The following is a 27,896-nucleotide window of genomic DNA, read 5'->3' as shown; positions in this document are numbered from 1 at the left end:
TTCCTATAAAAATAATTCGGAAACAAAGAAACTGGCAAAATTATTCTCATATTGTTAAGTTCAAACAAGTTCCCAAGATCAGATTAAGCAGTAAGTGTAAACAGAGCAAAATGGGTACGCTTTTTTAAAGTATTATTTCACAAAGGACAAATAAGGACACATTTCAAGACACACATTCCATGCACGGGTAAACATTGGGTATTTTTGTTTAAACGGAATTTGTAATGCATTTTTGTCACATATATTAAAAATTAATTTGCTCGAATGTTTATATAAAGCAAACTTTCCCATATTCTTATACCCAATTCAGACGTATGCGTAGTCTCTTAGTCTAAATATCTTATAAATAAATATTATATGTTTAATAACGAGACTATGATTCAATGCCTTTATTTTCCCATTAACGATGTCGTTCAATATGTTCTTGGTTCTTAAATGATTTATTTAATGCATTGAAATGAACGATCGGATTATTCTAAAAAATTTAACACCTTCAATCATCAAGAGCAAATAATTGTTCCTCAAATTAGAAACTCTTAGATTTTTATGAATTCTAAGCAAGCATGGCTACATTGATAAATTGAAACGCGATATGATTATCTAAATAAGATCTAATAGAAGGAAGGCAACTTGGATCTGATAAAAAAAAATACTGGAATAATTTAATAGGGTAAATATACCAACAGTGGTGTAATTTGTAGTGGTAGCGATATGTTTTAATGGATTTAAAGTGTCAGGAAGGACAATTCTGAATATTTTAACACATAACAGTTGGAATATGTATTATTTTCGCAATCACAACCATTTTTACCATGAAACACACCAAATTTACGAAAAAATACATACTTTTGTGATTGCTGCGTTGTTGCACCACCATTATGGGTGGTGGTATGGCTCCTACACTCGTCGCATTATAATTATTATTATTATTTATTGTTTAATTTTCTACTGGCCATATGGCCTAATTAACAATTATTAACAATTAATTGTTTTTATTGATTTTATAACTAAGACCACTATAGGAACATGCCTATTTTGCGTACCTATAACGGCACTGTCGTAAAAAACACTTATAAATATGTAAATATGGTCAAAAGTCAATAAATTTTCATTAAAAAAAATTGATAACAATTATGTTAAAAAAAACTAATAATTGCGTTGTTATCTGGTCATTTAGAACGTTAACAGAGATATGAGTGTCGTAATAAAATCCAAAGGAATTTGGAAAAATGTTGAAAAACCTTTCACAAAATAATGGATTTTTCGGACACTAAGAAACGAAGTGGCCCCATTGAACATTTAAATCCTTTGTAAAAGGCTATCTTTCATAAAATAAATTTTTCAGCAAGTTGGAGTAAAGCAACAATTGTCTCGTTGGCAAAGACGATAAAACTACAAATACTCAAGTACAGAATAATCATCGAGGGACACACTTTGATTGCACGCCATGATTATATTATTTGATTTGTATCTGTAATCTTCGCGTATTGGACAATTTATTATATTTTTAGGCGATATCAACATGACTCTTTCTTTCACGTGAAATAAATGATTTTACAATTACACTATAATAAGCCTTTTTATTAGCAACGATATTTATTGCCCTGACCGCACTGCGCTAAATTGCCTTCACCCCGTTAAAGTACAAAGAAAAATCATACACACACAAACAAACGCTTACATCCAATCTCCATAAATATTATTGACGTGTCGCCTGACGTAAACCGTACAAAGCTTATGGTACAAAAAATGTAAAAACTGTACGCTTGGCATCAAGTCATCTTAGATGGCTGTCCCTCGGAGCGTACCGTCAAGGCTAGCTTTTCTTATTATAACTGAACAAAGGAGGTGACGCATTATATAGCTTTCCTGCCCTGCTCCCTGTGCCTCAAAACGTCTCAGATGGATGCTGTTTGCATCGTATCGCCAGGAGACTGGCCGCTCCATCATCTTCCTACTCCTACCCACCTGCTGCAACTCTGGTCGAATGCGTTCGGATTGTTCGGATTGATGCTGCGATGAGTGAGTCATTCCAATGAAAAATTAAAATCAAATTACATGCCTTTGTGCCCAGTGGTGGATGAAGATAGGAGCCAAAGGTCATGCGCCATAAAGCCATAAGCGCCGGCCCTTTTCAACGATTAAGATCCTATATATGATGAATATACTAATAGTTGTGCAATTGATAGTGGTACCAATGTGTGTTAATGCATTTAAGTTTTTTGTCGATGAGCTAAGTGTATGAAAATGTTGAAATCAAGTAATTGACATACGGTTTTCTTCCACAAACACAAAACACTAACTTTAAGCACAACACATGTATGAAAAAGTTCATATATTTTTTTATCTAATCGTTGTTTACATAATGGTGACTTGGTTCATATAGTCATTGTGTTGTGTTTATATAGAGCTTGTAGACATAAAAAAAAACTCTGAAATAATGTGTATAATATTAATGGAACTGAGCTTTGCAGCTGTGCGAGAAATAAATTGCAAATATTACGGCCATAATATTCAATGTAAGCGTAATTTAATTGTAAGAATTGTATCATTTTGATTCGTGAAATTGTTGACTACAGCGATGTATAACGACTGAAGCATAAACCCTATAGGCACCAGCAAGGGTGTTGCGCACGGTGTTCCTATTTTTTACGAAGCCGTACTCGAGTACGGGGCTGCTCTACCCACTGCCACAATAATCCCGCCTCTGGCATTACCCGAGGCAACACGAGCTATAAGGAGCACAACACTGACAAACAAATACACTTGCTACACTTGCTATTTACTGTCTTAGTGGTAAGCTGTTGGTTCGCACAAGTACATGGATTTTATACAAGTTGTTATTCACACAGCTTAAACCATGATTCACCGCTCCGGCCTTCGAAAGTTACATCGAACTGTACAGCTTATAGCACGTTTAACATCACGTACAGCAGGAACAGGCAGTGGATGTGAAAGCGTTGCTGTGTTAAATGTTTAGAAAAAAAGCAAAAATATATTAAACGGAAAATGGCACGTAGAAGAAAGTCATAGCAAGTCAGATGTCTACCGTATCGGATAATCCGCCTATGGGGCAACTGCGCGTTGAATGTGTGTGCTGACACTCGTGACATAAACTGCTAGTTGACAACAAACAGAGCGTGCAGAAGTAATCCGGATCGTTTGCTGGAGTTTGGTTTGGTTTGGAGAAAAGTTTTCGATAGTTAGTTTTACCTTGCACTCAAAGAAAAAAAAGTATACGCAGTGCTACTTACGGTAAAGTCGTGGAAACATGGACAAAATGTCAATCAACGACGCGGGGAGTGCCATCTTACCTCCGCCTGTAACCGTTGTGTTTTGTAACGTACTACACACTGAAGCCTTTTGGAGAAGGGTTTATATTGTGCACTCGTCACAGTGCCGGTAAACGTTCGTCGGAACTCATTGAGCGCGTAGTTGCTCTTAAAAATTTAAATACATTCTCTCTCTCTCTCTCTCTCTCTCTCTCTCCCTCTCTCTCTCTCTCTCTCTCTTTTCTCTCTATCTCTCTCTATCTCAATCTTTCTCTCTCTTTCACACACACACACACACACACACACACCACACACACACACACACACACACACACACACACACACACAACCTTTGCTGATGATCTTTTCCTATCTTTGTTTCGAGGTCCAGCACCTACCACTATTTTCAATCGTTGTGATTTTTTCTAGTTTCAAAAACAACCTTCGGTAGCTATTTGGACAGTCGTTTATCCCGATTTACATAACATTCGGTGGAGATTCATAAAATCAGTAAATGTATAATTTGTTGAACATGCTATATCACATCTATTCAATTTCATATATTCTACCTAGTCTATTTTTTCCATTTTTTTAAACTATTCATTCATGCCTCTTCCGGATTTTCCGCAAATCGGGAAAAACTGCTTTCCATATAATTACGGTAAGCGGTGCATGTTCATTGTAACAACCGTTGTCGGTCAAGGCCTGCCCAGTACCACTCGTAGCGGGCTGGGCCATCAGTGTCTTAACGACTAGCCTGGACAGGATAGTCAATCCTACGTATGTAGGATACGATCCATATGAAACTTGCGCCCATGATGGGCATGTTGTCAAGTCGAATTGATACGAGTTGATGAATGTATCACGGGACCGGCCAGTAGCAAATATTTGGTTCATGTTAAACAAATCGTTGTTGAGGTTTTTGTCTCACTTTTGTCTGATCGGATCTGCTTTGAACCGTTATTGACTAGATTGGTAGGACATTCATGGCAAGTTAAAAATAATATTAAAGGTTTTTTTTTTAATTTTTAACAGATGCATAACTATCTTTAAAGAACTCTGTAACACTTTAAACAAAACTACACATTTTTTAAATCGTTAGCAATTTAGTACGGTAAAACCCTCCTAAAATAATGTCACTCGTATTTTTGGATTATATTCAAATATATGTATGTAGCGCAAAAAAAATCGAAATGTCTTTACAGTTACTGCTTGATTTGGCCCTGTAATAGGGATACGAAACGACATTTTAAGGATCCCCTTTTCACTCCAAGGCGTACGCCGAAATATTGTCAATGTTGGATAAGCATAATCATTGTTTGATGTGATGTCAAAACATTTGACATTAGCAATAAAGATGATGATTGCAACAAATGAATTTGATTTTGCTATATCGGCGCAAGCGGCAGGTTCTCAGGTGCTGTTACTCTTTCTAGGACTGAATATCTTGGTCCGTTGGGACTGAATAAGTCTCATAAGTCTATACAGACTGGCAAGTCGGCGTAGAACGTAACGCCAAAGAGAAAAAGGCAGCTTTTGAAACAAGATAAAATAGAAACAGATTATTTTCAATAAATTCGTTAGCCAACAAGATAACACAAGTTTATGACATGTTTCGTATCAAAAATAACTTGTTAATTTGGCCCAGTTACAGGGTTATAAAAGATAATTTCTGTGGTATTTAATAACCTGGGGATGCGTGTATTTTTTTAAAATACAACGCAAATTTCGTATATTTTTTTTAATCCAAGAGATGCATTAAGAAAAAATAGTTAAAAATTCATACCACCCCTGGGACTAATACCGAACCTATATCAAACCTGCAATTTTATAAAATTCATTCTGGTGCTAAAGCTGATTTCAATCCCAAATAGGTGTTAGAATTAGTCACGAACTTGACCCTGGAACTAATCCTAAACCCTTACCGGTATTTTGACTCAGTGGTCCGCGGACTTGTGGTCCGTGGACGGAAGTAAGAGAAGTGGTCCACAAAAACATGATTTTTAAAAAGAAAAACTTTCTACAATACATATCGTATTTTTTCCCGTAATCAAGATTAAATTTTCAGCAGGCACGTCTACAATCAAATTTTAACATCGTTTCGTTTAAAATCTTTGAACTATGTCAATAAAATGTATGCCCTCAACATATTTTCAAAGCCAATGTATGTATTGACGCGGGCCGCATCAAATGTATTTGAAACTAATCGCTGAATCTGACTCACTCGTGAAACTATCCAGCCCAGTTGTTTTCCTATTGTGTTTGTTGTTCTTGTAGCATCGGGGGATCCCGCGGATGCCCATCCTATGGGCCGTCACCCTAAGCAAGGATTCCGGATAGTCAATCGTGATACTTAATAAGTATTGAAAGCCTATATAGGCCGACATGACCCATTATCCATAAAATAAGGTTATTTGTTTCAGTTACTTTTTTATATAAATGTTTTCGCGACGCTATCATACATCCGGATCTACAGTGGCGGTCACCTAAAATGAGACAGCTATCTTCTGACTTTGAGGCTTGCTGGACAGTTCTTCGGACCCCTTATTGGAAAACTTTAGCTACACAAAAAGCATCCAAGCAATCGCTGGAAAGTAATGCTGATCACGAAGTGTCATGACGACAAAATCATGAATATTTTAACACGTACTGATTGGAATTTATTTTATCTTTACAATCACAACCATTTTTATCATGAAACACATCAATTTTACGAAAAAATGCATTTTTTGTGACTTCGTTGTACTTAGAATGGTGGAATGGTTCTTATAGTCGTCGTATTGTGTTCCTATAGTGGTGGTAAACAAAGATGCCTCAAAGCAGTGTATAATATCTGGAACTTAGTTTTAAAGCTGCCTTCGTGTGGAAAGCAAGGATTACAGCCATTAGATTGATTTCTTTGCGTAATTTGATTGTAAAAAAAGTATGAATATTGTTGATGAAAATATTGACTAAAGTACTGAATAAAACCTGTCGTCAACCCACACCCAGAAGAGTTTGCTTGATTTGAAGTCGAGTTTTCACTCAGCCAGATAAACGAATTTTGGTCTTTGTTTTGTAAAATACTTAAAGGAAACTCATTTCTGTTGCTTATTTTAATGAAAACAACACGACATGACAAAAATGTCGTTGGAAAAAAAAATCATGTTTTTATTGATTTTATAACTAAGACCACTATAGGAACATGCCTATTTTGCGTACCTATGCCACTATTGTAAAAAACACTTAAAAATACGTAAATATGGTTAAAAGGCAATAAATTTTATTAAAACAATATCATTTGATAACAATTATGTTAAAAAAACTAATAATTGCGTTGTTATGTGGTCATTTAGAACGTTAGCAAAGATTTGAGTTTCGTTATGAAATCCTAAGGATTTTGGAAAAATTTTGACACATTTCACAAAATAATGGATTTTTCGCTAAGGAACGGATTGGACCCATTTATCTTTTAAACCCTTTGTAAAAGGCTAAATAACTTACTTTTAATTTGCCGTATAGACCGCATTTTAGTGCAATACCACCTCTATTGGTACTACCACCACTATATGTACGTTTACCCTATACAGTATTCCCTCTAGTTACGCGAATAATACGTTCAAATTCGCGTAGCTTGAGTGTTGCGTAACTCGGGGAAAGACTGTAACCTACCTGGGTAGGTGGTTGTAGAAAAACGTACTAATTTTTTTATTTACAAACAAGAAATAAACAGAAAAAACCAAAAAAGTAATAATATACTTTTTTGTGTCAAATAATCGAATTCTCTGCTTTGATATAAAAAATCATGCAAATACGAAGAGCAGATCAAATGATATAAACTTAAAAATCCGCAAAACCGAAATCTCCCATATAAAATGCATGGTCCTACCCGTGTAGGCGGTCTTAGAACAGTGTTTTTTTTATGGTAGAATTTACGGCTAATCTAGTCTATCCATGAAATGGAACACCTTTAGCATCAATATTTGACGAAGATTTTGCGGCCCGCGAAAGGATTTTCGGGTTAGAGAGAGACCGGCGGAGAGTTAGACATTCCCGCTTAACATCATCTGTCTCTCTCTCTCTTTCTAGCTTCAACAGAAAATTATTGTCCTACATTCTGCACCCCTTTTCTATCTCCCTCTATCTCTCTCTCACACACACTCTATGCTGTACCGGTCTGCTGATCCCCATTTCATAGCAAACACTCAACTGTGCCGGCCGCAGACTCGCCCCCACGGTGCCGAACAGGAAAGGCAGCTGCGAAAGGGAAAGCTAATACCAGCCGGTGGCGAAAAAAAAAACGATGGAAGCCAAAAAGGAGAGCAATTGCTGTTTCATCCCGGATAGACTCCTGTGCGCGGTATGTGGACATACGGTGCGCAAACCCTGCGTCAATTGCATGCGCTGGTACAGGTTCTGCAAGTGCCCCACGCTTTTGACCAAGAACGCTGTAAGTAGTGTGTGTGTGTGTGTGTGTGTGTGTGTGTTTGTGTGTGTGTGTGTCTGATATGTGGAATAGCATTTAATCTGCTTCCTGTGTACTTTTTTCGGGTTTTCTTCCATAGAAAAAGTATTGCCACAGCCACTGCGCTGAACGTGAGAAGAATAAGAATTGCCAGTGATGGTTTACAATCAGCGCACCTCGACAGACGAGAGAATATTCCAAAGTACTGCCCGAAGAATATGCCCAAGATAGCTGACAGCAACAATACACGCTACCCGTCAGTTCCCGGGGACAAGCAGCGATGCCTGCGAGGAAGTGCTGATGGTCCGAAAAAAAAGGTTAAAAAATAAAACATGTCTTGAGTGCAAATTGTTCAAAACGTTGTGCAAATGATTATTGTGTTTGTGTTGGTGCTGGTTTCTTTGTAGATATTGGCCGCCCGATGCTCCTCGCGCGGGGTCAAAGTACTCCGAAATTGTCGCGCACACGCGCGACTGTGTGGGTATGTCTTTGTGTGCGCGTCACAGCCTCCTTTGTCTGGGACGCAAGTTTCTGTTCGTGCTTTTCCTCTTCGCCAGCAAAAAGAGAAACTCATCGATTTTATGACTGTCCTCATTGTGGTCGTTGTGCTCTGCGTCGCGGGCGTCAGCTTGTCGCGAGGCCATATCCCTGCCGTTCACTTCGGTTTCACATTTTGCGGCTGCGTGTTGCGCTGTAGGGAAGAGGACCAAGAGTTAAAGAAGAAGCTGGAAGGTAACACTTCTTTTGCGTGGCGGAAATATGGCGAAAATAAAACGAGGGGGAGCAAACGGAATGGGAAATGTCTGCTGCAAAATGAAATTACGCTCAGCTCGAGACGCATAAATGACGCATGGTTAACAATATTTTCACACATCAAAGGACAATATAAGTATTGTTGTTGATGGACAATATAAGTTTTATATATTTATTTTGAATTTGATGGTGGACACATGCATTTGCATATTTATTCAATTGAACACTGACCGAAAATGGCAAAGCAAGGAATGCCGATTTTACAGAATTTGCATCTTCACGCAGTAGTGTTGCTGCTCTTCTTTCTTCCTTTTGCACTCTGTTTCTCTCTACCTCTGGGTATGCATCCCTGTCAGTATGAACTTTTTATTGTTCAGCTTCTTTTTTATTTTTCTCCATGCAGTGCGTGTGATGAAACGTGCCCTGAAAGGGAGGAAAGGGGAAATAACGTAATGTATTAAAAAAAAACACACACACATACATTTGCGCAAGCGATTTTTCGACTTACAGTTTCAGGGTCATGCGCACAGGTGCACAGACGCTGATCCGGCATGTTCAATTGTTTACGCTGTTCACAATCAGAGCATTTAAGGGCCAGTAGACGGTTGCACAGGGCGCACCGCATGTCCGTCTTATAAAGATCTATGAAGTAGATGTGCGGGTGGGATGGAGCAGGATATTAGCTCCAGTAGGATTAGCACAAGTGTAATAGGCGAGAGCCGGAAGATTATAATTACCCTCATAGCTTCCCGTTGAGCTCATCTTGTTGCACTTCACTGCTTTTCTGTTCTAAGGTCTACTTTCGCCAAACGCCTGCAATGGAATGAGACACTCCTGGTGCTATCGCATGTGCTAGTCGTCTGCATTCGCTACTGTGGTCATGGTATTGGTGTGACGGGCCCTTATGTTCTTGGCGCTACACTGCGTTTCAAAATGAGAGCTTCACCTAGTTTAGCATGAACATTGGTTATTGCATGAAAATACACATCGCTAGATGAGGCTATCACTGTGAAACGCAGCGAATAGAGCGCTGTGTCAGTGGCGTAGGGTGATTTGCTGGTTGTAGCTGTATTAGTAGTCTAGTTAAATTCTACAGAAAACATTTAGCCCAACGAACATGCTTTCTTGTTCTACCCAACAGACCGTCAAACCAGACAGGGCGAGAAAGCCTGTTGGTTTTGTTGCTTTGACGAATGCCAGAAAAGAAAAAGTTGTATCCAACAAAGAAAAATGTCTACACATTTTATATTTTGTTGCTTGATTCATTTAAAAAAAAGATTTATCCTATGGGGTGTTATGATTACATTAATTTAATGCATTATAGGATTTAAACAATTTTAGTAGATGTTAGGTCCTCATCGCGTGGCAGGGGGAGGGGTGTTCTGATTAACTAAAATATAGCGTAAAATAGTCATGATAATTATTTTTAATCAAACTGTCTGCTACCATTCCAACTGTTGTTTTATCTTTAAGTTCTAATTTTTGTATTGTGGCACTAAAGGATGCTTCCGTTCGAAACTCGTGTCTTGGTATTTTTTGTTCAAACTCCTCCGAATCTGCTTATGCAATGGTTATGCATTTTTGCTCACATGTTTCCTCGGTATTAGATTTTTTCTTAAATTTTGGTACAGTCGTCTTCACAATGCTAACACCAGCCTGCATTTCCGACGATTATCGAACCCTAGTTTACTCTAAGGTAATTTTGGCTATTATCATAATTGTTGCATTTTAATATGCGACTGGTGCCGTCAGGAACTATCCGTAACTGTCCTGAACCATCCGGAGCCGCTAGTCGGTAGCCGGAGTCTTCGGATCCATCGGAGCATGTTTCTAATCACTATTTCACTGTTTGGCGGGTTGCATCAATCTCCCGGCCCAGATAACCCAGTAATGTGGCCACTTGTACCTCTGTCTTCATTTTTAGCTTCTTTTGGAAGCTCCAAAACGAACCTGGGCTCTCTTGCGATGCTTTAATTGTTGGCTAATAGTGCCAAAATGTTGTCGACCAAAACGCAGAAACGTTTCTAAGCGACGACAAACTTCTGTACGCAGTCCATTTAAGACGCTACGGGGTGTCATTCGTTGATTCGCGCACGCTTATAAGTTGGTTGGTTCACTTTTCTGGTCATCATGATTAGGTTGTCTTTTGTGTCATGAGATACTACTATTCAATGTGCAATTAACGTTTTGTTAGAGCGGGTGAAGATAAAGCCATGAATTTGTCAATTTTGTAAATCCAACCGTTATGTAAATTTAACATTATTTCAACACGACAATAAGACTTTCGGAATGAAGGAAATCGCACACGAAATTTTATATTGATGAGATACACTAAAGCCTGGTTACAATAAATGTATTTAAAGTTTTGGATGCGACTTGCATTTGACGTTCGCCAACGCAAAACATGCAATACAATGTTTTAAATATAATGAAACAGCTCCATAAATTTTCACGCGATATTTTTTTTATTTGGTTTTATTCGTTTTTCTTAATGTCACTCAAATCAGTTGATTTCCCTTTTAACTATTTCAGGGATATTTTGGATTTTATTTGACAGCAACAACAAATATTTAAAACCCTCGGTTGTTTTAACGAGAACGACGATTCCACACTGTGGGTGTTTACAAGTACAGCGATTGTCAAAGTGCTTTTTCATAAGGAATCAGTAATCAATTTATCTGACATGGCATGAGCATTTTTATAATTACTGAATCGACGTTTGCCTCGATAATTTTTCAGCCGTCCAGACTTTTGTATCATCCTCGGAATATGCTCAATATTTTTTGCGGCGTGGGAGGATGGGATCTTCAAGAAGCGATATTGATCCTTTTTTGATATTTTTAGCCATCAATTGCCAATTCTCAAATGGTTGAAGATAACAATCACTTTTGAAAGTAGGTATCTTCAATTTTGAACCATGGGTGGATGATATAATTACAGAAAAACAACAATAATTCCTAAAATGTTTCTAAAAGATTAAAATGTAATAATTTAAGTGCAATAGTAAAAAAACCGCAATAATAAAATAATTCTCCTGGCTCGCGGCACTCGATCATTTACTAATGTTTGCCCTTTGCCTCAAAATTTTGCCGACCGCTGATGTAGAGCAATGCGGAATGCCCACAAAAAGTAGAACATTTAAAGTTTTTAGAAAGTAGAATTTATTTTTGAACTACTACTTCGTGCCAACTGGTGTGCTCATTTGTGCAAAAAAACAGGTAAAACACTTTTTAAAGCAATTGTATTTTGGTTTTAGTGCATTAAAAACGTGTTTTAAGTGTTTTTATTTTAAGTATTTATCATGTTCTACCTACCTACGTTTGATATTTCATTAATCAGACTCGTGCTACTACATATATTACCAAGTATTGTACCATCTATTACATTGTAACATTTATGGTTTTTTTACCTGGATCATTTCAAGAACATTGCGCAAAATACAACATAGAGAAAGAAAGATAAACACCAAATGAGAAAGCAGACACGTTTATTTTAGCAACGAATAGAAAAAAGGAAGAGCGCAATCTAGAGCGTATGGTGCATTTGAAAGAGTAGGTGCGAATAATGCTCGCAAAGCACGGCGATGTGACGAGCATTACATTTTCATAGCCAAAAGTAAGCGACTTCAATAAAGAACGTGTAAAAACACAATTAAACAAATTTGACAGGTGACGAAGCAATTCAACCAGTTTTTATATTGGTCATAATTTTAGCGACCGGTACGTGAAATTCGTAGGCGACACGGATTCGAGTAGATTCATTTATTGGTCGATATAAAAAACAAGAGGAAATTTTGAGTCGCCCATTTCGGCTCGATCGCATCCACTGGATGTTTTCAGTAGCGAGATAAAAACATCTTCTTCTTTGGCACAACAACCGCTGTCGGTCAAGGCCTGCCTGTACCCACTAATGAAGTGAGCTTGGCTTTCAGTGACTTATTGTTACCATAGCAGGATAATCAGTCCTACGTATGGGGGTACGGTCTATTCGGGACTTGAACCCATGACGGGCATGTTGTTACGTCGTACGAGTAGACGACTGTACCACCAGACCGGCCCAAGAGGAGATAAAAACATATACATGCATAAACTGCTCTTTGCAAAACAATGACACTCTGGTTCGTCTGAGTGTTTGATTGCCGAGCAGGAACACGCATCTTACGGGTATCCGTGCGACCGACTGGGTAACGGATGTAAGCGGAACCAGAGTGACGTCAAACCATTTCCTTTCATTCCAGACATCCGCCAAACATCGCATAGGTGTGTTAGGTGTGAACAACTGAGAGTCTTAAAAATTAAATTACTATAATTTCCTGAATCTTACAGTTTTTCGTACATACCTTAGTTTCTGACAGGTTGATAAAGCAACAGTCATACCGACGCTAAGTAGCAAAGCGTCTAAGAAGTGTAATATGACCAAAACATATTTATCCATTTATTTGTTTAGTTTATTATTACTGCTAAATGAATTCTGATCAATTAACTTAAAGTCAGAATTTAAAGATGTCCTGCCTTCATGTCTCAGTATCAGTATTCGTGACTGACGATGTGTGTAGATAAGACAAAATTGTATGCCAAATTAAAGACCGCCTTTGAACGATTTTTTTGCGCAAGCACCGAAATAAACAGGGCAGGGTTTGTGTAATTTCCAAAATCGCTATCCTTTGCATTGCACAGGCACATTGATTTTTTTATTGTTGAACCGAACAACATAACAAAACTGAATTCTTTAAAATTATTTCCATAAAAATCTTGGGTTTTTTTGCTCGGAACATGCTTTGCATCGTTGCTACCTGTTTCTTGGTGCTTTGATTTCTACTTTAGTAACATTGCAAAACGGAGCTCTCAGGCCAAATCAATGAAATTTCGACAATAATTAGACCAAGCATATAATATGGCTAAATTCAAGACATGACAGCCTGTTACCATCGTAAGTCGTTCTGCCATGCCAAAAAATAAAATTCGCATATGGAAATAATGGAGCGAACGACGCATTAGCAGAGTGTCGCAAACTCGTAAACATATTTCATAACATGCATCAGCAAACTTGCATCATCTGTGTGTGATCTGCGACACTAAACTTGTTGCGTGCGTTACTGAACGCGTCAAGAATGTTAAAGTAGTTACGAGAACTTTTCTTTTCCTAAGTTTTGGCCCAAGTATTGGGATTATATGGGAGTAAAAGTTTCCAAACTCTAAACACTTTATTTAGTACAAAATTATTTTATACAATATGTTGAAATTATGTGAACAAACAAAAAACTACTGCCTGTAACATCAATGCATTCCTGTGTCGATGTTTAACGTTTTCAATTCAAGACTTCAAGGCTTCAACTCTCTCTCCATGACATCATCCAGGGCGTTGGGTTACCTTTTTGCGTTGTGTTTGAATGTCGTAAACGTGATCTTTGTGCTTGGAACTCGTCCCTATCTCCCTAGCTAAAAGGGTGCTCAAAACCTTTAGTTTCAGCAAATATCTTCATTATCTTCTGAATTCTTCTCGAAAAATCATCCGATTGGGAGTGGAGCTCATCCAAAACGTTCTCTGAGTTCATGTTCGCTCACCATATTTATGAGGTTTCAGTTAATGATACTTGTCTAGCTGGTGGCTGTTGAACGGGAGGCAAAGAGAGCCGTATGTGGACATCATTAGTCGAGCGATGTCAAACTCGTTTTCATGCAAATATTTTTAATTTATGAAACGTATTTGTATAGGATATTTGTACTAGAATATTTTTAATTGTCCAGAGGCCTCTGATTTTTTGAAATTTTAAAACGCATTTCAAAATTTCGATATTTTTTGGCATTAGCAAGATTTAGTACGCAAAAATAATAACTGACAATAACTGGCGATGACTAACTAGGTTGGTTAATCCATGGCAGAGTAATAAATGTTATGTTTATTTTGGTATCATTTTGTTGAATAATATTTTTGAGCTGGCATTGAACAGTCCAAAAATTCATTGTCCAAAAATTGCTACAAGTCGATTCGTCCAGTGTACTCAGATAAATTATCATTTCACATTCGGGTATCACAAAGTATCATACATGTCCTTAAAAACCTTGACTCCCTTCCTGCCGTTCTGTATAGAAATTCACATTCCTTATGGCTACCAAATCAGAGCTATATATAAGCCTACCTGTAGTCTATCTCATCATTTTGATGCTGCCTAATGGATAGCTTGAAAGTGTTTAACTTCTCCTTCTTCTTTGGCTCAACAACCGATGTCGATCAAGGCCTGCCAACCCACTTGTGGAGTTGGCTTTCAGTGACTTATTGATTTCCCCCCATAGCAGGATAGTCAGTCCTACGTATGGCGGCACGGTCTATTTTGGGCTTGAACCCATGACGGGCATGTTGTTAAGTCGTACGAGTAGACGACTGTACCATGAGACCGGTTTAACATCTTATAGAAAATTACACATGGTAAAGCTGGCATCTGATTTCAGCTGATTTCTAATCATTTTGCAGAAGAATAATTTTCTAAGTAACCATGCCCAAATCGGATTCCGATTTGTTACTTTCCCAAAACAATATGCCAAAAATATAGGAGCTTGCGTTTTGGATTGCAGCTGGTTGAACGATTTTGTTAATATTTCCAAATCTTTTTCTCTTAGAATTTTTGGTCACAGAGTTTTCTGATTGATTGCTTACATATTTAAAAAATAAAGAGTAATTTAAATTTTTAAGTTGAGTTTGAAGCAAACACATCGGTTGTTTCATTAAAAAGTTTAATAAACATATCTTCCCTACTGATTTACAAAAGAGTTTATATTGAGTTCAAAATAATTTTGATTACTTTTGTAGTCGCTTTCCTAAACGTTTACACAATGTCCGGAATGAAAGGCTCGTTTTCAACAAAATACACTTTTGTATTGTATACGACTGATATGTACTGTAGAGGCCGAAATGTAAAATAAATTATGACTAAAGCGGTCGTAGGCCTCACTGAAAGACCTCGCGGGCCGCCAGTTTGACATCTCTGCATTAGTCTGACTGAGCATACCACTGGACTGAGAGTGATTAACTATCTCTCCCAGCAGCTCAACGAGAAGAAAATTGAGCATAGCATCGGGCACATACACGTATACCAATTGTGTGATGGTAGTTGGCGGATTTATTGAACAACTCAAGAGTACCGCTCGTCAGTCTCTATCGTGTATCCGAGGGCGCAACTGTCTGAATTCTTCGTGTGCAGAGCTAGTCGGACACATTATGTGACATCGTTTATTTTATCGTCCTAGTTTTCAAACCTAAGATATGATATGTGTACATGTGATTTTCACTGGATAATTGAAATTTTAAAAACTAGACGGCGATAAGCAGATTGTTTACAAATGAATGGTAAGAAGCACGACCATTTTGTCTTAGTTTTATATGTTTTATTTTCTTCAAAATTCGATATCATTGTAATTGATTTTGGGGCGGTCCCGTGTTACAGTCGTCAATTCGAACGACTCAATAACATGACCGTCATGGGTTCAGGCCTAGAATGGACCGTCCCTCCGTAGCAAGGATTGACTATCCGGCTGCGTGGTAATGAATTAAGTCTCGAAAGCCTGTATAGGCCGGCATGTTCGCGTAGGATGTTGCGTCAAATATAAGAAGTAATAGATTGCATCTATACTTAAGCCTATATTGATACTTCATCACACATTGGTGGTTTCTAAGTGCAAAACAACGATGTACACAAAAGTTCATTATGAAAGGCTGATTGTCGCTACAGAACACTAGTTTGGTGATGATGTGGCTGTTGTTCAATCGACGATTTACGATGGATATGAGGTGTTGTTTTGGCATAGTTTTGGCAGCATGGCATATGCATTCGAGCGCAACAGGTCAATAATATGTTTTAGTGGGTGGCACCTGTCATTGAAATCGGTTAGCGATAGGGATAGCGTGTCGTTTTATAAGCAATCACAAGCCTTTTCAATCAAATAAGCGTAACTTCCATTGCGTCGTCTTTGCTACGTGTTGCGCTTTTAGCTTTCATTTGCTTAGGTTTGATAGTAAAAGTGTTGATCAAAAATTACACAGACCGTTGGTTATCGTTTGAATGAAATGTGAAGGTAAAGTGTGTGACAATCAATATATTCGCAATATTCACCTAGTGTTCACGTTTATTTAAAGTATATGTGTTTGAGTGTAATGCGTATCTCATTAAAATGAACAACGATAGCGTGTCATAATATTTGCTATATTGTTCATAGTTAATGACATATGCGTCACTTCCGTTGCGTCGTCTTTGCTATGCGTTGCTCTTTAAGACGTCGTTTTCTTTTGTTTAATTGTGAAAGTGTTGATCAAAAATTATACAGACTGTTGGCTATCGTTGAAGCAACTCAAATCTCCAACATCAGCTTGAATCAATGGATTGAATGAAATGTGTAGCTAATGTGAGTGACAATCAATATATTCGCAACATTCACCTAGTGTTCACGTTTATTTAAAGTACATGTGTTTGAGTGGAATGCGTCTTTCATTAAAATGGGTTAATATAAAATATTTGCAATGTTGACTTTTTTTAATGAAAAATGCGTCACTTCCATTGCGTCGTCTATGTCAGTGCTCTCCAACCTTTTTAGGTTCGCGGACCACTTGGCTTTGAAAATATATTTGCCGCGGTCAACATCGATTGGAGGCATGCATTTTGTAGACTTAGTTCAACGTTTTAGATCAAAAATATGTTTTTATGACCGATGATGACCGTTGGTTATCGTTTGAATGAAATGTGAAGGTAAAGTGTGTGACAATCAATATATTCGCAATATTCACCTAGTGTTCACGTTTATTTAAAGTATATGTGTTTGAGTGTAATGCGTATCTCATTAAAATGGACAATGATAGCGTGTCATAATATTTGCTATATTGTTCATAGTTAATGACATATGCGTCACTTCCGTTGCGTCGTCTTTGCTATGCGTTGCACTTTAATACAAAAGTTGCTTTAATTCGCAACATTCACCTAGTGTTCACGTTTATTTAAAGTAAATGTGTTTGAGTGGAATGCGTCTTTCATTAAAATGGGTTAATATATAATATTTGCAATGTTGACTTTTTTTAATGAAAAATGCGTCACTTCCATTGCGTCGTCTATGTCAGTGCTCTCCAACCTTTTTAGGTTCGCGGACCACTCGGCTTTGAACATATATTTGCCACAGTTAACATCGATTGGAGGCATGCATTTTGTAGACTTAGTTCAACGTTTTAGATCAAAAATATGTTTTTATCTTATTTTAGACATGCCTGTTGAATATTTAATCTTATGGAATACTAGTTCTGGGAAAAAAAATTGCACGATATTTTGAGTAATTAGCTAATCTTCTTCATAAATAAATTCTTCCGCGGACCACAGGTTGGACCACTGGTCTATGTAACCTGTTGTTATTTTAGACGTCGTTTTCTTTTGGTTTATTGTGTGAGTATTGATAATAATTTGTACCGACTTATGAAATCGTTTCAGTACATCAAGCTTGCAATTCGAGCTTCAATCAATCAATTCAATTAAATATATAGCTAATCTGAGTGACAGCAAACACATTTGCAACATTCGCGTAGCGTTTACCAATATTCTAATTAAATATGCCTGAAATGCATGCGGTTCTCATTGAAAAAAACTAATGAAGCGTGTCGTAAAAATTGCCGATGTAGCATTGCGTCGTTTGCGTTTTTGTTGTACTTTTAGACGTCGCTTCTTTTATTTAATTTAGAAAGTGCTTATCGTTAATTCTACAGACTGTTGGCTATCTTTTCTTTACTTCTGTTCTTCAATGTCAGCTTCAATCAATCGATTAATTGAAATTTGTAACTAAAATGAGTGACATTGTTTATCTTCGCACCATTCGCCTAGTGCACACGAATTCGATTGAAATATACCTGAGTGAAATGCATCTTTCTTCGAAAAGGGCTGCTTAAGCTTGTCGTAAAATTTGCTTAAGAATTCCTTTTCAATGAACAAAGGTTCATTTCCATTGCGTCGTATGAGTTACTGGTTGTGATTTTAGTTGTCGTTTTGTTTTGTTTAATTTTAAAAGGTTGATCATGAATCTATAAACATTAGGCTATTGTTTTAGTGTATTTATTCTTCAATATGAGTTTCAATCAATTATTAAATGAAATGTGTAGCTAAACTGAGTGACAGTAAATATATTCTCAATATTTGCCTTGTGTTCACGAATATTCGAAAGAAATATGTTTGAAAGGAATGCGGTTTTCATTCAAAAGGACTGCTAGAGCGTGACACACTATTTGCTGTAATGGTCCTTTTTAATGAATTGTGCGCCACTTCCATTGCATCGTCTGTGAAAGCTGAAGCTCATTTAGATTATGTTTTGAACTGATGCACAATTGGATGATGTATATATTTTGCGAATAAAAATAAATTTTTATTAACTGGGTCAAAAGGGAAGCTAAATGTTTTTTATTTATTTTGTAGACCTCTAAACTATTAGAAATAACCCATATTAGGTTCTGTAGGTTTTGCAAAGAAATTGTCACTCGGCACAATCGTCCGGACTGGTTTCCTTGTCGAGTGGAAATCAAGTACATACATTTAATTCTGTCATATTTTTCTAGTAAGCAATTCTGACTGTTTTCCCTTTTTGTTAGGATGTTTTCAGGTGAACGTTCAAAACCAATGGTATTCGAAATGCTTTTCTCTCAGAACTACGACCAAAAACCAACAGAAGAACTCAAATAATAAATGATCTTTTAACAGCTCAGGCTTAAACAGCTCCTTTGATAGTCTAACGATTTTCAGAAAAAGCAAACCCCCATAATTACATGATGGCAAAAAGCTAAAAAAAGACCTTTTCTAAAAACTGTTGCTTTACACAAAAGAAAATGTGTAAAATGTGTCATTATCATTGTTAAATCTCGCTCCCCCTTCCCCCACTCAACGATTGAATCGAAACGGAGAACAAAAGTCAAAGGAAACGGAACCTCACTCCGACAAATCACTCAATGGGTAATTATGTTTTACAGTCTAAAATGTCGAAAAATTGAAAATCCTCTCTTTTGGTGTACAATAAGACATAATTTGATAAAAATTAAATGAAATATAGCAACAAAAACGAAATTTCTCACTCACTTTGGTATCGCCTGCCCTTTATTTTGACTGCAATGTTAATGAATCAGCATCCAGCAGTTTTACTGTGAAGGATGCTAATGTAATGATTGGTACAGTTCCTATCTACTTCCACTAATTCGAAAAACTTGTGCTGATCTGAATGATCTTATTTGCATCATAGATTTTTGGGTGTTCTAGAAAAGAAGCCGACATAATCCCTTTCCGGCATGTTTCATCTCTGCTTCCCACTCAGGAGGGGCCATAGAATGGTGCCGACTACCGCAACGAAGCGCTGGAGAACGAACACCAAGCTTAACGCAGCATCAGACAGTAGGTACCATAAATGTTAAGATCAGGGGTATTTGGAGTATGGGGAACAAATGCTTGCTTATCGCCGTCACGAAATGTTCCCCGACCAAGGCTGATGCGAGCTTGTCCATTCCCATGATGCCGTGTTGAGAGATGCCTTAAACCTCACTGATCAGATCAGTTTTAACATGCGCAAGCAATTAAGCAATAAAAATAATCTCACCTCGTGTGAAGCTGCAACGGACGAGACATGCTTTGAGTTTGAGTTGATTGTTTTGCTTTTGCGAGTCCTTTGGTGTATTCCTCATAAAGCTACAAACCATTCGCCCTCCCCCCCCACCCCACCGCCCTGCTCTCCTACTTCCTCCCAGACCTTTTGCAAATATTGTTCTACACAGTTTGCATACACTAATGTAGAACACAAATACACAACAGATCATTCTAACGTCGTAGATCTCGAGTTCTAAGCCTTTTGCTATTTTTTATTTATTCCATTTGAAGCAGTCTAAATTATTAAGAAAAGCCTCAAAAGCTACCAACATGAGTCAAACATATGAATTTAATCTCTATAGATAAATTGTTAACTTATAGTTTCTATGAATGCAGCTTCCAGCACATCCACAAAGCCAAGCAAAGCTGGCAAGGTATTGAAATAAGGTCAGCGAAGAGTGTGAAAAAATGCGCTGCAGGTCGTAAAATGCATAACAACGCAACGTTATTAGTGTTTTCGGGACGAGGCCGAGCAACCGTAAAATCTGCAATGATCTCTTTGTCTCTCTCTCTCTCTCTCTCTCTCTCTCTCTCTCTCTCTCTCTCTTTCTCTCTCTCTCATTCAACTCCTTTTTATTGTTTCCTGAACCGTACACCCAAAGAAAGAGGCCCAAAACACGACGAGGAACATTTTTAAATGGCATCAGTCAAGAGCAGTGCAATGACCTATGTTGGAGCGCGAGATTTCAACCTCGTTTTGGATCATAGACCGGTTTACATATTATTCGTTTTGGCATAACAACCGCTGTCGGTCAAGGCTTGCCTGTACCTAAAGTGGACTTGGATTTTAGTGACTTATTGATATTGATTAGTCGGTGTTAAAAGGCATTATACTTAAAATTAAGTAAACTAATAAATAATCTTGTATCGTGAAATAATTTTTGTTTTTAATATTTCACAGTAAACCTAGACTTCAAAGTTTCCAGTTGGAAAGCAGCGATTGATTTAAGGGCCATGTGTCTTTAACCATCCGAGCGAAGGATGCAGACGCTCTAGCGTGTTTGAGTTACGCATCCTTCAGATCATATTTGGCAGTATGTTGGAGCATGGAAAGAGAAGAAGAAGGACGAGCAACGAGCTTGCTGAGCTGTTCGGTGAACCAGACATCTTGATTGTGACGAAGACTGGCAGGATACGATGGCTGGGGCATACTATGATGTCAAACTCATGCTATTTAAGAATGTATTTGACAGTGAACAAGCGCACATAGGCAAACTACATTCGTTGACTATGGAATGTTAAATGATAAAACTGTTTTTCATAAATAGAAGCAAATGTAGAAATTTTAGAAACATAATAAAGAAAAGCAAACAATCAACTCATTACAATCAAGTAAGCAAGCTTAACGTCTCCAATGGTTATACACACATGCTAAAAAAACCTACATCTCAATTCAAATAACGATGCCAACATTTCAAGACTAAGGGAAGAGTTCTTAGGAAAAGTTTAATGCTTTAACACTTTAAATGACATTAAGAAACAATTTCAAACAATCAAAAGTACATTTAAAATATACAAACGAAATAATGAAAAATCAATAGCCTGTACCCACATAATCATATAGCGCTCGTCAGCCAACAAAATTTGTGGAAATGACAATGATGATAACACAATTTTGTACTCTCTTATTGTTTAGTAGTTAAAATTTTTAAGTAAATTGAAATGGGTCTGAAATTGTGGCTAAATTACCTTTATTACGTGCTATCCACTTACTTTTCTTTAATAAAAATACTGCCGATGCCGTATTGTCGCTAATTTAAAATTAAAAATTACACACCTCAGGTAGCAACGATATTTTTGAACGGTGGCGAAGATAGCACATAGCACAACTACACAATTACTATTAGATTGGTTTCAATTGTAGTAAGAAGAAATCGAATGCATTAACTCTACTTTTAAAGCTTTACCTAGAATCTTTGCAAATATCGCTATTCATTTGAATAACAGAATTTAAAGTGTTGGCTTTTTTCACTACAACCATGAGATACAAAATTATTAAAAGCAATCGAACGTGTCTGATACATGTACTGAACTTCATTTTATAAAGAATTTATATCAATGAACTATATATTCTAAATAAGAGAAATGAATTCTTAAAGGATCTTAAAAGGCAACAAACCCGGTTAGGGATATCTGAAAGTCAAAATGGTTACACAAGGAATGATGACAGTACACGTAAAGAATAATAGCTACGATAACATACAGACTGGTGGTTAGGGAAAAGATAATAATAAGGAAGGTGAGCATATAAATAGGAATAGAATCGAGTATAGTGAGAGCATCATTGATATCATACACAAGCGAGGCGAAAAATAAGGATTGGGCGTGTGTCCTAGTAAATGCATTCTACTCTCACTTGATGAAGTCGATATGAATGAGTCGTACCGGGGCCCAGATATCTTCAGCAAATGTTGATCCAACTAACTGAACAATGCCTAAAGACAGTGTGGATTGGTAAATTTGGATGAGCCGTACTAAATCATTTGCAGCTTTTTACAAGTTCTGCTAACAATGTAATCATAATGATCGATAGGCTACTGTCAAACAACACACCAAAGAACTTTATTATACAGACGCAATTTACCGATCTAGAAAGTAACAATATGCAATTGAGCAACGGGAAGTAGTGCAGAAAATTATATTACATTTATCTATTCAGAAAAACAGAAATAGTAGTAAAGCTAGACGAGAGGTAGTAAAGAGCAATTGGGCGAGAATCAGACAGAGAGGAGCTCTCGTCATTACAGGGCTTTTGAGGATTATGTTGACATGTTCAATGAGTTGTTGTTTTGTTCGAGCATATAATTTCACTTTCACTTTCAGAGCGATATTGCAAGGTTCAGAAGGAGACGATGACGAGTTAAACGCTATTTTTTTTAATATCTCGCTATCAGTTAATTAATTTATAATGAGAATCTCTAAACTACGGTCTTTGAGAGCCTATAATGAGACCTACAATGACTTTGTTAAAGATAAAATAAAAATAATATTATTTTGTCTATTTCTTTAAAATTTCTTCTTTTTTATTTTTCAAGACAATAACGAGGGGTTTGTAAACGAACGAAGTAGATCCTCAATCCACATTTCAATAATTATAATAATGGTATTGTTAGAAAACGAAACGGAAACATAATTTAATGCCGAACAATTCGATAGTTTTAGTTTTACTCGTAAGATGTTGCCAAAAAATTTGTCTCTTTATTCTGCTGATTATTTGGTAATAATCTCGCGGTTTTTCTTTCGAGCCCTGTTTATGCTATTTTGTTGCATATTATCTATCTTTGTCACCTCTATTTTCCTCTTTTCTCTCTTCTTAACGAAAATATTGACAGGTCGTTGGAACCATCCTAGGCTGCTGTTATAAGGCTCCAACAGTCATAATTCATAATCCATCGCTGAGAGCAACCCGAAGATTAGTTGTTATCCAAAGATTTCGTTATGTTATCTTTGTATCTTAATGTTGGGGCAACTGCTGGAGTCGAGCAGTTCGAAGCAGAGCGGAACCAATCCGTTCATTTTTTAACTTGTTTACGCTGACATCACTAGCGTGTTAGATTTAATAAATAGATGACGAAAAGGCATTTTTGTCCTCTTCTTCTCTGGCAAATCGTCGTTACAAGATTGGTAATTATTGGTAGCTTAGAAAACAGAAAGAAACACGCAAGACTTTATCCGAAATTCTCCTTGGAGTTACCACTTTGCTTTCATGTTGTCGTAAACCACTGGATACAGTTTTTCCTACTTTTCAAAATATTGACATAGAACGAAATAAAAACACTTTAGTAAGAATTTAAAGTTTAGAGTTTAGTTTGATTGATTTAAAACAAATAAATAGCAAATAAAAGAGAAATATGATATATTTATTTTCAGTTTATTACTGATTAATTTTCTGTGTGTCGATTTAAACCGGGAATAAACCCTATTATCTAAAGTTGGAATCGATATGATGTCATTATTATTATTTATTTTAATCTTCAACGGGCCGCATTGCCTAATTAAGATATAACAGTTCATTAAAAAAAACCTAGCAAAAACAAGATTTGCATCGCAATTCACTGCTGCCACGGCAAAAGCCGGAGACGTTCCTTGAAGCACTGAGTTGAGATGTCGAAGTCGAAGCAATCCGAGACAGTGTTGAAGACAACCGACATGCGGAACATAGGGTCAGACCGACCAGCGCTGGAACGGGGTTGAGAAACACTTTTCCGTACAATGTCTACCGCCATCGATGTTCTGCATACCGCCGTGGGTACTATGGGTGCGCGTCTACTAGCGTATCACCAACGGTCGTCATTGGGTGATGAATGTGTTAAGCTGATTGGACGATCTTATCGTCGTATAAAACGCTACACTGATAGAGGACGCATAATCCATCTAATTGTGACAGCAAAGTACATTCACACGCAAAGGCAAGGCTTCGCTACGAAGCTATGAAGCACACTCAGCCACACACATATATGTATTTATGAACATACAGTCTTGCCTTCCACTCAGATAAGATAAGACTCGTGTAGCTCCTGACTGCTATTGGACCTTTTGTGTTTATTCTGATTTATTGTGCTGTTTTTTTTAGATTGTGCTGATTTTCTTCACTTTCCGTCCATTATTTCGTTAGAACTTTACCTTATTTTTTCGTATTAATGGTGACACATCATGCCAACACAATCTCAAACGTATCATTGGTTTCAAAGTAAAATTAGTGGTTATTTAACTGAAACTGAAGTTTGAAACTGTTCTCCTATGAATCGGAAAACAGGCATGTTATTGTACATGCTACGAAAAACATAGAAACAAAAAGGTTGCAATTGTAAGACACCCATTTTTTTCAAATTCATGAAGCTGTAAAAGTATGGTCATATTTCTTCAATCAATTTTCACTTAGCATTCGGCATGTTAGAAATACCTAGAAGAGACAGGTTAAAAAACCTGTCTTTGCTATTTTTCCACAGTCCTGAAAAAAACATAATACAATACTTTTTTATAGCATTGTAGGTCATTCATATCAAACGGTTAGAACCGCCACGCTTCTATAAAACTCTATCTAGCGTTTACTGGGTTAGTTCTACCATAATTTATAGTTGTTTTAGACATTAGTAATTTGGGTTCACATGGTACAGTTACAGTCCTAAATTTTAGTAATTTTTATTTAATGTATTTGTCATTGCTTTTGTCATTTGGAATGTAAGCTGCTGCATTTCTAGTTCAATACGTATATTCAAATTCTTTTTCAACTGCGTATAGTTGATGTAAATCTTTGTTTGATTCTTTTTCCTATTCCAGATCCTTTTTCACGGTATCGCTTGTATTTTTCGCTATGGCCACTGGTATCTTTGACAGAGTTAAATAGATTGTTGAATAGGAGTTTTATTTAAAATCAAAAATATTCACCAGCTTTCTTATACGATAATTTTTTGTTATACATGTTGCAAACATAATTTGTAACTAGTTGAGTGTGCAGCCTGTCAGGAAATGCACTTAAATGACCATATAACCAAATTCAGCTGTTGTCAATGTAATAGAATTGTTGTCTTTCACATATTTTTATGCTTCTGTAATAGTGAGTTGATAATCATTTAACTTTTCCAAGAGTTTAGTAAACTTCATTTAGCCCGTTTTAGTGGACGGGTCAGATCCGGGCCGCGAACAGAGTTCATCTAGCTTTCCATAAAACATGTCAATTCTTCTACCTGCATGCATCCACAACACGACGTGAACGGGCATGAATAGCTAATAAATTTGGGAACGATCCCAGCGATTGTCAATATGACATAAAATTGAAGTTTCTTTGGATATTTTCAGAATATTTTGCCGTATTGGACGTCTACACAGCAGGACACTCATGAGATAAATTGAAACAATCATTGGATCCAAGCAACTGTATCTACTTTTTATATTCGATCGAGTTTAGGAGAGCAACAAAATTACTAAAAAATTGATAATGCTGCACGGGTTTTTTTTAAATGAAACAATGTAACATGTAAATGTAACTTAATGTGTCTAAGTCTATATCCATGTGTTCTTTTTCATTCAGAACTAGCCGAACGTAATTATTAGTTTTTAACTTTGAGTGAAATTATTTAGTTCTGGTCGCAGCATATCTTCATATTTTGTAAATATCAATTGAGTTTTTTTAAATTTCTTGTAATGTTTTATACATATATTGTTGAGCCAAAAGAATAAGAAGAAGAAGAAGAATTATTTCTAATGCAATATACTAACTTATACAGTTACTCAAAGCAACAGAAAAAAACTGAACTCCGAAAATGCGTTTAGATGGCTTTCATTTACTTAATGGCAGCTAGTAACACCTCGTTTTCTATCTTCAATTGTTGAAATATATGTTGCGTGTGTCGCGTGGTGTCTACGCTTGTGATGGATTGCTTATAGCAACGATCTAGTTTTAATCGAGAAGCCATGGATGCTAGCAAGTAATTGCGTTTTGAGAACAGTTGAAATTTTCCAGAACCTTTGTAAAAATACTAAAAGCGCAGCATAGGCACAAATTGACAGACACCTCACTCCAATACAATGTATGAATTGCACCTCATATCAATAACCTTTAATTAGGACAAAAACAAATTCCTAAACCCATTGAGTATAAATAAAACCAATTCCGACCGTGGCAAGTCAGATTCGTTTGGAATGTCAGGATAGGACTATGCCCAGCCAACATCTATCGACTTCTCATTTAAAGAGTTAAGTTATGTCCCCCTACCCAAGGTAAGGCCTCTAAACTCCAACGTTTCCAGTAAGGGAAACCTACTGAAGGTTTCTATGATCGTCTGGACGATCAAGTGTCGAAAAGTCCGCTCGAACGAAGTTTTATTCCACCTCGGCTCATGTCAGTAAAAACTGTCCTACCGCGACGGTACTTGAGGTACAGGTGCACGCTCACCACATTACAAAACAAAGGTTTCGAACAAAATGTATCCGGATCGAACCACCTCAAGGTTGTAGGGAAGTGAAGCAAATCACTAAAATAACAACAACAAAAGCCTATGAAAATTCAATAACTCGATACTAATTATCTTCTGTTTAGAGTGTGTTAGATAAAAGGCATGTACTTTATTTTTGGAAAAACTGATTTTTCGATGATTGATAATTGTTTTAAGTACTGTAGTATTTTGAGATTGCGGCACATTTTCATTTGGTAAAAATGCATTCTCAAATGTCGTGGTCATTGCATAATCCCAACTTTCACTTCATCAAACTGATTGCGATTTGTATCTATCTCACATGATTGATTTAGTCCTACATTTATAGACTTAGTTTTTATTATTATGCAGTGAGACTTATTATCTTGCATAGTCACTTGTGGATAACTTGAACTGGGTCGTACATACCCCACACCTTCCAGTCTTGGGCTGGTTGATGAGGATTATGATCTCCGTACCTTCTATTTCCATGTGCATCTACAATTTCAAATACACTGACTCACTAACGCCACTTTCAACACACATTTCGTATCGACTGACTTTATGAATACAACTAGCTTCAGAAAGATGATCTACCAACCGTCCAACTTGCAAATACACTGACTGGGATCTCCCCACCTGAACCACATTTTTGTTTGGAACAAGAATAAACCTATCCCTTTGCCACGAACCGTTTCCATATTTGGTTGTGCGCGTTTCCCTTTCGTATGTCTGTTCTATGCGCCAATTTGAACTGTCGAAGCCAACACATGTGAGCTGGGGCAATTTTATGTGAGGTGCAGAAAATAGCTCCATTACAGTGGACAGTTGTTGGTATGGGATTGGTAAACCCTGTATCATACACC

At 37.0% G+C, this 27,896-nt stretch overlaps 1 long non-coding RNA gene across 1 annotated transcript; it reads left to right on the top strand.

The window, feature by feature from the left end:
• The first annotated feature begins 15,625 nt into the window (after window positions 1–15,625).
• Window positions 15,626–23,143, top strand: LOC121593015. The gene is made up of 4 exons (XR_006004714.1): window positions 15,626–15,813; window positions 19,078–19,435; window positions 19,791–19,867; window positions 21,018–23,143. It is a non-coding gene; the product is annotated as an uncharacterized LOC121593015 (long non-coding RNA).
• Window positions 23,144–27,896: the final 4,753 nt, after the last annotated feature.

This window comes from Anopheles merus, chromosome X (genome assembly GCF_017562075.2).
Source record: "Anopheles merus strain MAF chromosome X, AmerM5.1, whole genome shotgun sequence".
NCBI classification, from domain to species: domain Eukaryota; kingdom Metazoa; phylum Arthropoda; class Insecta; order Diptera; family Culicidae; genus Anopheles; species Anopheles merus.
The sequence above is the reverse complement of the archived record's forward strand: the minus strand, read 5'-3'. Positions and strand labels throughout refer to the sequence as shown.